This window comes from Sorex fumeus, unplaced genomic scaffold (assembly GCF_029834395.1).
Source record: "Sorex fumeus unplaced genomic scaffold, SorFum_2.1 ptg000063l, whole genome shotgun sequence".
NCBI lineage: Eukaryota > Metazoa > Chordata > Mammalia > Eulipotyphla > Soricidae > Sorex > Sorex fumeus.
This window is the reverse complement of record NW_026606120.1, coordinates 3,386,026-3,396,092: the sequence shown is the minus strand read 5'-3', so window position 1 is coordinate 3,396,092 and position 10,067 is coordinate 3,386,026.

The window sequence follows — 10,067 nt, the reverse complement described above, 5'->3', positions numbered from 1 at the left end:
TTTGGAAATTTCCACATTCTTCAGAATCATTCACCTCTGCATTAAGGACCATAGTTATAGTCTCTGGGGTGTCTTTGTGAATTTTAAGTACCCTAGGTTATTGTATTATTCAACACATTTGTCCCTCTTCCATTTAAATTGTGCCTTTTTGATATAAGGGATTTGAATGCAGGCAAATAATGGGGCCTTGGTAAAATGTATTGGGAAGACACTGTCTACAATCAAAATCACTGTAGAGGAATGAAGGCCTTTGAACTATCAGACCCATTTGAGAAGCCCAGGAAAGTTTTAAGAAACAGAATTTCATTTCCAGAGAGTGACTGGGTTCCCTGAGGGGAGTGACTCAGATTGCTGGAACAAAAGACTGTAAGTATATTAAGGGAGACCATCAACAGATTTAAGTTTTTCCTCTTGGCAACCATGCTATCAAGAGACTTTAGGGTTCAGTTTGAGAAACCTGTCTATAAAGTAACTTTATAGAGAAAAAGGCTGCATTTCCCCATCTGGGGAGGTGGTCAGAATCTCAGCCTGTGCCTGTGCTCTCTGGTGCATTTTGCATCTTAGGCATTTGTCTGTATTTCTAATTGGGATTGTGTACATGGCTCCCTCCATTCCGGAAATGGCCAAATACCCTCAAAATCTTTCTCTCTCTGTCTACTTCCCAAACATACTTTCTTGCATCACTGTTCTGAAATTTTTTTCCCTGTGAGATTAGGTGACAGAACAGAGGAGAAGAAACCTGAGAATAGGCTAGGACTGTTCTGTTTTGTTCCTGAAAAGAATAAATCTTTGGTTCAGCCTGAGCTGCACAAGCCCCTGAGATACTGGGTGGCATGGATGACTTCCCATTGACAGAGAAATCCTCCAGTGTCAGTTTCTAGCTCTCTTTTTGCCAATTGTCAAGAGAGGCTCTCTTTTACTTTTTTAAATTACTTTATTTTTATAAAGTTGTACACAAGAATTTGTTACATTTAATATTCCAACACTGCTTTGTAGTACAGTTTGAGGTTGGGGAATGTGATGTCTCCCATCTTTTTCTCCCAAGAATTGCTTTAGCTATTCATGGGAGCTTATTGTTCCATATGAATTTCAGGGGTGTTTGATCAATTTCTTTGAAAAATGTCATGAGTATCCTTATAGGGATCACATTGAATCTGTATAATGCTTTGGGGAGTATTGTTATTTTGACAATGTTAATTCTCCCAATCCATGAGCAAGGTATGTTTTTTCATTTCCTTATGTCCTCTTTTTATTTCTTGAAGTAGCATTTTGTAGTTTTTTTTTTTGCACTGGTCCTTTACCTCCTTAGCTAAGCTGATTCTAAGACACTTGATTTTCTGAGGCATGATTGTTATTTATTTTTCATATCCCTTTCCTCTCTCTCATTATTTGCATATAGGAAAACTATGGCCTTTTGGATATTGATTTTATAGCCTGTGACTTTAATATACAAGTTTATTGTTTCTAGGAACTTCTTGGTAGAGGCTTTAGGGTTCTCTAAGTATAGTATCCTGTCATTGCGAATGTTAAACTATCCTTGCATTCCCGGAATAAATTCTACTTGGTCGTGGTGTATGATCTTTTTGATGAGTCGTTGAATTCTATTTGCTAGTGTGTTGTTGAAGATCTTTGTGTATGTATTCATCAGGGATATCAGTATGTAATTCTCTTTCTTTTGTGGTGTCTCTGTCTTCTTTTGTTATGAGGGTGATATTTGCCTCATTGAAACTGTTTGGAAGTGTTTCTGTTTCTTGGAAAAGCTTAAATAGGATTGGGAGTAAGTCCTATTAAAAGGTTTGGAAGAATTCACTAGTGATTCCATATGGGCCAGGGCTTTTGTTTTTCGGGAGAGTTTTGATTATTATTTCAATTTTCTTGATAGTGATAGGTCTGTTCAGGAATTCCAAGTCTTCTTGGGTCAGCTTTGAGAGATTATAGGAGTCCAGGAATTTATCCTGAAAATTATACTACTGAACAACTAGTGGCTTAGAGAGGAAATCAAAGATTCCCACAAATGAACGAGATTGAAGACATGAGTTACCAGAACTTATGGGGCACTGCAAAAGCAGTGTTAAGAGGAAAGTTTATAGCTGTACAAGTATTCCTCAGGAAGGAAGATTGAGCCCGCATAAATTGTTTTAAGTATTTTGCTGGTTCCTCATTAGGTGCATATACATTAGGAGTGTGAGTTCTTCCTGACATATGTTTCCTTTGATCATAGAGAAGAGACCTTAATGTATCTTGTAACCGTCACTCTGAAGTCTATGTGATCTGAGACAAATATGGCCATTCCAGCTTATTGGAGAGAGTTTTTTAAAATTTTTTTAATTTAAAAAAAATTTTTATTAGTGAAACACCATGAGTAGAGTTGTAGACTAACAAATTTTTGTGCTTGGGTTTCAGTTATACAATGATCGAACACCCATCCCTCCACCAGCCCATTCTCCACCACCACTGATCTCAGTGTCCCTCCCATGCTCCATCCCCCCCATCCCACCCTGCCTCTGTGGCAGGGCAATCCCTTTTGTTCCCTCTCTCCTTTTGGGTGCTGTGGTTTGCAAAAGAGTCATTGAGTGGCTATCAAAGAGATTTGAGTAGAAGTCATGGATAATCTTCTCCATTGCCGTTCTGGAGGATGTGATGGATCCATCAGGACGTCGAAGGGCAGTCATCTTGGTCTTATAGTTGGCGAAGGACAGGCGGGCCTTGTGAATACTTTTCCCGGCTTCTGCCGCATCTACCAGTACTTCTGCTCTTCTCTTTTTGAGGTCTTCCTTGATCGCATCTCTGCACTGCTTTGCAAGCTCGGACGTTAGCTTGCGGTTGCCTGAGGCATGCGCCAAACCACGCTGGCGAATTAGCTCAAGAGTTTTTGAAGATAGGCGACTTTTTGTGGCTATCTCTCTCTTGGCATTCCTCGCACATTCATGGAGGTGCTGAACCAGTCGATCGTATTCCTCGTCAATGTTGTCAACAATGGCATCTTCCCATGTTGCCGCAATAGTACCAAAGAGTTCCCAGTTGGTGGTCATTCTGGGAGTTCTCTTTTTGAACTTTGCAGCCCTTTCTCCCCGCTCTGTGAAGTAGAATTTTGCACGAAGGAGATGGTGGTCCAATCCCGTTCGGAATTTTGGGACAACAGCGACATCGGTCAGTCAAAACCTTTGATTGAATATGTTGTGGTCTATTTCGTTGTGGAATCATCCACTGGGAGACTCCCATGTCCAACGTTTAGATTCTGCCTTCTGGAACTGTGAGTTTCCATGGATGGTCTTGGTGGACATGATGAACTCAGTCTCTCACCTTTTTCATTCCATTCTAGGCCATGGGTCCCGATGTGAAGTTCTTCAGCTGATCTTCTTGGTCCTATCTTGGCATTAAAATCACCCACAATGATTTTGTAGAAGGTGTGGTCTTCTTTATAGAACTTCTCCAGCTCCATGTAGAACTTCTCAATTTCTCCTTCATCATAATTAGATGTTGCTGTGTAGACAACGATGATAGAAACTGCCGGCAGTGAACCACATCTATTCAAATGTAAACGAAGATAGAAACTGCAGGCACTACTCCCACTACCCAGCTGTCGCCACACTCCAGGACGCTTTCTGGACCCGCGTGGCAGCTCCGGCTGAGACTCACGCATGACTGGGGACCCACAGAACAAGATAAGCGGAACTCTCTGAGACCTTGGACTCCAGGCTCAACGGACCCAGGGACAGATATTCTCTGCTTGCTCCCACCAACCTTAGGTGACAAAGGGATTCTAATCAGGAGCCCCACCCTACCCTGCCCTGTCTGCTCCTACCAACCACTAGAGACCCAGGGATCGGATTGCACACAGAAGACCCACCGTACCCCTACTGGGACCAGATAAATACCCCACTGGCAGACCTCCACTACCGACACTACCTCCACTACCCAACCGCCGCCACACTTCAGGATGCTTTCCAGACTCATCATAAGACACTAAATACCCATCTTCTGGAATTGCCGTACCATATTTGATAGGGTTCAAATATGGTAACACCTACGAGGGCGATTAGAGGTCGCCCCAAAAGCCTCTATCCCTCTCGGAAAGCCTGGCAAGCTATCGAGAGTATTCCGCCCACACACCCATAGACTGCCCCATGGGACTGGAGAGACCCTGCACAGAGGCCAGGCCAAGGTCCAGCCCACCCCATTGCCACCCCCTCAGCAACCACAGTGCTCAAGGGATTTGGGATTTCTGGTACTTAGTTCACATTTTCTGTTCGATTCACCCCCTCCTGCAGAGGCTGGACAAGGCTAAGAAGATCCACCCCATTATCTCCCTGACGCCCAGGCTAACCCAACCCAACAGCCCAGTCAGGGGCCGAGACACTTACTTTGTCTTGTACCAGGGCTTTGTTCACATCCCATTGCATTGTGGGCTACTCAGCTCCCCACATTTATCACCAAGTCCAGTTGCCGACATACCAAATTCCACAGGATGGGTATGTCGTTCCCAACGTTCTCCCTTCTGAAATCCGACACGCCATTTCGGCAAAGCCACCTGTGATGTATTCGATATGCCAAACACAGTAAAATTGTCACAATGCAGACGTTACTGGGCCCGCTTGAGCAAATCGATGAACAATGGGAGGACAGTGACGGTCACGGTCAAGGTCCTCCCATTGTTCATCGATTTGCTCGAGTGGGCCGAGTAACATCTCCATTGGAGACTTCGTTGTTACTGTGTTTGGCATATCAAATACATCACAGGTAGCTTGCCAAGCTTTGCCGTGAGGGCGAGATACTCTTGGTAGCTTGCTGGGCTCTCCGAGAGGGGTGGAGGAATCAAACTCGAGTCGGCCATATTGGCTGTGTACAAGGCAAACGCCCTACCGCTGTGCTATTGCTTCAGCCCTAGGACAGTGACAGTGATATTTTTATTAGAGTTTAGGTAATATGATCATGGTGATGTCAAAATTTATAGTAATGATGTAGGAAGTTACTGAACACCACTACCACCAAAGTGTTATAAGAGATCTTGAATATCTCCGTGCTTTATCAATCTGGTGGGAAAATATCCTCTCCCTTTTGTGGCCTCCCACAATTCCCCTAGCTGTTGTATTATTTGCATGGAAATGACTTAGTTTCTAGCTGGAATATAGGCCAAATTGCACTCATCTGTGGAATATAAAGTAACAGAATGGGAGAATAACACCCAAGAATAGTAGAGATAAGTACTAGGAGGTTTGCTCCACGGCTTAGAAGCCGGCCTCACATGCTTGGGGAAAGGGCAGCTCAGATAGAGAAAGGAATACCAAGTAAATGTTATTGGAGGACCTGCTCGGGATGGGAGATGCATGCTGAAAGTAGAGTATAGATCAAACATGATGGCCACTCAATACCTCTATTGCAAATCACAACACCCAAAGGGAGAGAGAGAACACATATAAATTTTAGAGCTGTGACTAAAATTATGGGGCCAAATAGATGAAAGGCATATGTTCACAAGAGGTAAACACTGTCTCACTCTCACTCTCTAACACCAAATGGTCCTACAAGCATAACCCTTGAGGACGAACTCCCCCTCCCCCCAGCAGAGCCCAGGTGACCTGGGTAATCCCAGAACTGCAGAGCTCAAGAAGCTCAGCATCCTTGGACACTCTCATTGACTGCTGCTCCTATTGGTTGAGAATGGCTGGGAGGAGACCCCAGGCTTCTGTGCACTGCTTGGGAGACCCAAAAAAAAGGAGAAAAAAAAACAAGAGTATAAACATGAAGATGGAGACTTTATCCTGAGTAATACAGAGTTAATCACAAGAATCCTTAAAGGCAAAATCATGTCAAAGATTTGGTCAGACAACTAGATGTGACCCCAGAGGCAGAGTCAGAGAATTCTGTGCTACTGGTGTGCAGACGATGAAAATGGGTCACAAACAAAGATGTCCTCTAGAAGAGGGAAATGACAATTGTCTCCAGGACAAAAAAAGACCTAGTGACAGTGGTGGAAGGATATTGGCACTTTGATGGTGGGAATGATCAGTGGGTATGCCTTCTAACACATGAATATTGATCCTACTGTAAAACACGATAAAAATCGTTTAAAATAAGGAGCCAAAATCATAGTACAGGAAATAAGACACCTGCCTTGCATGTGGTTAATCTTACTTGAATCCCTAGCACCCCATATGATCACAGTAACCAAGCTCATTGAGGTTTCTCAGGAGTTCAAGATGATGCTCTGTCTAACGTTCATTGATTTAAAGAAGGCCTTTGGTTCTGTTGAGACTGAAGCAGTTATCGAGGCACTAGCCAATCAGGGTGTTCAAAGTCAATACATCATGATCCTCCGTAAGCAGTATTGCAGATTCACTACCAGGATCTAACCATTCTACAGGCAGGTGATCATTGATGTCAAGAGAGGAGTTCAGCAGGGTGATACTATTTCTCTGAAACTCTTCAGTGCCACCCTCGAGAATGTCATGTGACGACTGAAATGGGAAGAAATGGGAGTGAAGATAGACGGTCAACAACTACACCACCTCTGCTTCACTGATGACATTGTTCTTATAACACCAAACATCAGCCAAGTGGCACAAATGCTAGCCGACTTTGACCGTGAGTATGGAAGGGTCGGACTAGAGCTGAACCTAACAAAGACAATGATTATGAGAAGTGGTCTAGTTCCTGACGTTCCATTCACTCTTAATGGGATGAACATCTTCGAATGCAACAGTTATGTGTACCTAGGTTGAGAAGTCAACATGACGAATGACCTGGCACCTGAGTTGCGCAGGAGAAAGAGAGCGGCTTGGAACACCTTCAAGAACATAGAACCCAAAAGGAGAGAGAGAACAAAAGGGAATGCCCTGCCACAGAGGCAGGGTGGGATGGGGGATGGGTGTGGGAGGGATACTGGGATCCATGGTGGTGGAAAATGGATACTGGTGGAGGGATGGGTATTTGATCATTGTATAATAGAAACCCAAGCACAAAATTTTGTAAGTCTACAACTGTACCTCATGGTGTTTCACTAATAAAAATCAGAAATAAATAAATAAAAAAAAGAACGTAGAAGAAATAGCTAAGAGGACAAAGAAACTCCGGCTCTGGGCACATCTCTTCGATTCCACTATGAATGGTGTAACCCAATGGTGTAAACTAAGCTCCCTGTGGCAAGGGAAAAAGGACATACCAATATTATCCTATGCACTGGGGAGAGTTATCAAGGCCTAAGGTAAAAAAGGAGAATTTTGATATGAGGAAATGAAAAGATGGAGGGAAATGAATCCAATTTTACTGATACCCACCAGTTGCACTACCTCAATTGTGTTGATAATCCTTGGCTGTCACACATGCAAACAGAGATGAAGGCATAGGCCTGAGCCCTCCATGTAGTGCAGGAACATTTCACCAGAGACTTGTGAAGGGGGAGCAGCACCCTGCAGACCCCACCCTCCCCTGTAGCCCAGCTCCACCTGATTTCCTCACAACTTGGGAAAGGGGAGCAGGAAGGGGACCTTGGACTTAGACCTGTCCCAGGATGGCAATCCACCCTGAAAGCTAACGTTGCCCTGAGTACCAGTCCCCGGACTCCTTCTGGGAGGAGAGAGGAGCAGAGAGCAGGCCCAGGGAAGGTTTCCTGAGAAGGCTGAAAGGGACGCTGGGCACTGGGGCAGGGAGGACAGCGAAGAGCAGTCGCCACTGTTCCCCCCAGAGCCACAGACTCCTACTCCAGCTGCTTTAATGCTTCTACGCTTTACTCATGTTTCTTGCTGAAATACAAATTGTCCTTGTAATAAGTAGGTTAATATTTTACTTGAAGCCTCTGTGCCTGCACCTCCCCAAGGAGCACACTTCTCAGCTGAGGCTCAGTCTCCATACCATGTACCTGAAGTACTCAACTGAAGGTGGTGCCAGGGCTATCTAAGGGCTCTGTTACTAGCAGGAGGAGTCTGCCCAGTCCCTCCTGGACATTGTCTGAGAGCCCCTTTCCAACCTCGTGACCCTTGTCCCTGCACCTCCTGAGTAGGTGTTGCACCGTGCTTCTCAGGATTCCAGAGGAAGTGAGGAGACCCAACATGATATGTAAAGGGATAGGACCTGAGCAAAAGACCCTCATAAAATGTTTCAAGATTTAGGAGCCAGACCAATAGTACAGAGTTTTATTTTATTTTATTTTTTAATAATTTATTTATTGAATCACTGTGGGAAAAGTTACAGAGCTTTCAGGTTTAGGTCTCAGTCATGTAAATATCAAACACATTTCCCTTTACCAATACTTATTTTTAACCGCGAACCCCAATAGAACCCCACCTCCCACCCCTCCCAATTCCTGTGAGGCAGATGAGTTCTAGTTAACACTCTATCTACTTTGAATAGATTCATTGTTTCGATAAAAGATGCACCATTATTATTTAGAGTTTACGACACCCCCCCCCCCAAATCAGACATGCTGAAAAAGTGTTGTGAAATGGTTTGCTTTCTATAGCTGGGTTTTAAGAATTAAATGATGTTGCGCGGCCGCAATAGCGGCCGCGCGGTTTTGGATTTCTGCTATTTTACTTATTAACCCTGGAAGTATTTCTATTAAAACTTAGATAGTTAAGAGATTGGTCTCTGTGCTCTGGAGTCGTGGCCGTGTCAGAGAGCCGCTCGTGGGGGGCAACTGGTGACCTCGGTAGGGCGTGAAGGACGGCCTGGAACACCCCCCTTCCCATGAGGTCCCTGCTGCCCCCACCCCCGGCTCAAACCTGTTGTCCACAAGGCTCCTGTGCAGCTGCCATATTTCTTTCCAGAGAGGAGAGGGTGAATGGGGCAACACCCTTTTCCCTCCAGGCAGGCATGCTGGCGCGGTATAACACATAGTCCATTCGCTTTTCTGCTCCAAACGGCTGGTTTTCTGTGTTAAGTTCTTGTGCTTCTGGGGCCATGGCCGTCAATAGTACAGAGTTTTAGGCACTTTCCTTGCCTGTAGCCAAGCCCAGTTCATCTCCCACATTGTATGGTTCCCCCACAGGCATCCAGGATGACCAGGCAACTCCAGTATCAAATGACCTGAGCAGCACTTTCAATTGAACTGCTTGTCTGGTTGGCCAAGAGTTTCTGGGAGGGACAACCGTCTTTTGAGCACTGCTTGGGAGGACACTCCCCTGCCCCCAATACTTTCTCTAATTAGAGAGAAAGTGAAATAAAAAGAAGGAAATTAAAAGAAGGAAGGGAATAATGGAGAGAGAGAGAAGGGGTGAGGGACAATGGACAGATGACCGGGGAATATGTAGGGCTGGTCCCTTGGGTTCCTGCCATATTACTTATAGGACATAACACATGCAGACACAACTACTCAGAATCTCTCAGGCAGGACCCTTAGTAACCACACAAGCACTCAATGAGGAAAGAGCTAGTAGCAGTGCTGACCATGTCGCTGACTCAGTCAATGGCTTGGAGGAATTTGCTCACTCTTCTACCACCATGCAGGCCAGGTCATTAAGGTTCCAGGGATCCCTTGGAGGGATTTGAGTCCTCTGATAACTCTGGACCATTTCACTTTGAGCATTACATGAATTTTTCTATACTCCTTGAGGGGAGTCTTACCTTCCCACCTGACAGCTAAGAAACAGAAGCTCAGCAAGGGGAGACCTGCCTGGGCCAAGTGGCTGTGTGGACAGCACCCAGGGAGCTGGGCCCCTCCCAACTCAGCTAAGCTCTAATGGGGCACAGTAGATTAGGATAGAAGCCTCAGGGGGATTCCAAAAATTGAGGAGCAAAGGGGAGGCAGAAAACATAACTTCTGGGTTGAAGCCATAGTACAGCAGGTGGGGGGGTGGCCTTACACATGTGGCCAACCCCAGATTTGATCATGGGCATCCCATACGGTCTGAGCACCGCCAGAAGGGACCCCTGCGTGCAGAGTCAGGAGTAATCCCTGAGCACCACCGGATGTGACCCACCCCTCACCATTAAAAAAGAAAACATATTAAAACTTCTTCTACAAAAGCTTTAGTCTTGTCTCTTTTAATGCAGTATTTGTATTTATGTTCTAATGTGTACAACACTTGTTGATAGTTGCTAGTGTATGCTCAAATATTCTCATGTTGGCT